Genomic DNA, 1,988 nt, shown 5'->3' on the forward strand with positions numbered 1-1,988 from the left:
TGGACAATTTAAGCAATAATGATCTCTGCAAGGCCGGTGCAATGCTCAGCCAACTGAACTATGAAGCCACCCAGTTGGGAACAGGTCATGTTTTGCATACGTCGTCCTCTTTGGGCCTTAGCATGCCTTTTGTGCCTTTTGTGCCTGGCACGCCTGTCTGGCATGCCACGCTGGTAGGTGTGGACTCAGCCGAGCGGTTGGCTCAGTTGTTGAGCTGTGCGGGAGGTCGCGGGATCAAAACCGGACCAACAACACACAGGGTCTTTAAATAACTGAGGAGAAAATGCTGCCTTTGTAACGACATCTCCGAATGGTTAGACTCTCTAGTCTTCTCACATAAGGACGATAAACCGAAGATTCCGGTAACGACCGAAAAAATATTTTGTCATTTGTTTTTTTCTTAATTAACACGGTAAGGTTGTGCGAGAACATCTTCGTGCGTAGACGAGGATTGCGTGTACATACCCCCGAGAATGTACCATGTAGCATGTAGGTATATGTGCAAAAGCAGTCTGGCAAAGTTCCCCACAAAGTGTTGTTCATTCACCCTGAAAAGCCACTAGGGGAGTGGTCAACTACATATTAGGAGGTATAAGTGTCTATCAGACACAAATGTTTAAAACAGTAGCTCATACCTAGGAGCGACGTTTTCACAGATCACGATTTATTGACGTCATAGCGTCACCGAACGAGAACTGTCTTTGTTTCTTGCGGAAAAGGTAGTCTAAAAATAGATTGGTCCACAAAACTGCCTGGAAATGGGCTTAATATGGAAGTTGTTCGCTCCTAGTCATGGGTTTGTGCTTAAATTGTCCAGATAAGTGCGACAATCACTCTCCCTTTCGTCTAAAGATTTTTCTGCTTGTAACTTACAAAATAAGAGGTGGTCCAGAGGGGTGGTCCAGAGGGGTAGTCCATGGACCGGGTCCATAGGGGTGGTCCATGTTTTGTATACGTTCTCGCATGGGTGCGGCTGCTAATTCTCTTTTACCGCTGTCATTAAGTTTCGGTTCTGGTTTCCAATAAGCCCTCTCAAAGGTTGCATGGATTTCTCTCGATAATGTTCGCTGTGGTAGAGTGAAGTTGAGCCCCCTACTAAAGACCAGCTTTTGTAAGAAACGCAGCCTGTAGGAAAATATGTTCTTAATGTGCTCATCGATGTTAGTGTCAGTAGTTAGAAGTCTTGAGATCTTTCTAGTATGAACACTCATCTTCTGTTGATACTAGAGTTGATAATGTAAATTGACCACCGTAAAGAGATTGACGTTTCGAGCGTTAGCCCTTCGTCAGAGCGAATTGAGGAATTATGGGTTGTGTGTAGTTTTTATAGTAGAGTACGAGCTACGCTATTGGTGGCAACATGGCAACGTGAAAAAAAGGAATACTTTAGTTAAATGAAAAGCGTTCAATGATCAAGAAAATGGCCGCCAATTTTCCTGAGCGCGCGTTGCATGTTGGGCAAAACTGGGTCCTTACATTAAATGACTCGGCGTAAGGTTTCATTTTCTTGGAAAGGCGCATACTGAACAAAGGTTCCTTAAAAACTGGAATACACCACAAAAGTACGCTACACTTTACTGTGGCAACATGAAAAAAAAAAAAAGAAGATTGTAACTACCTACCAAGAATTGGCCGCGAGGCATAGGGTCTCGAAACTTTTAGGTGTTCAAGGAACGGACGGTCGTTTTTCACTTTGGTCTGTGAACTGGTCTCGTCCACCCAGGTAATTTTTGCCCAAATTACAACGGCATGCGCTCAACGGTCTCCCCGAAGTAAACTGAAATCTCCGATGAACCCGATATTTTGGGAAAACGGCTAACCTCTAGAGTTTCACAAACATTTTCAAAAAAGCACTATTTCATTCGATTGATAAGTGCCTTTCTTGAGAATAAACATACCTTATTCCTGGCATTGTATCTTCATAAGGATGACCTTTCAAAGCATAAGACTGTACTATCACTTCGTTATTCGCCACTTCGAAACATGTT

Source organism: Montipora capricornis, chromosome 13 (genome assembly GCF_036669925.1).
Source record: "Montipora capricornis isolate CH-2021 chromosome 13, ASM3666992v2, whole genome shotgun sequence".
Lineage (NCBI taxonomy): Eukaryota > Metazoa > Cnidaria > Anthozoa > Scleractinia > Acroporidae > Montipora > Montipora capricornis.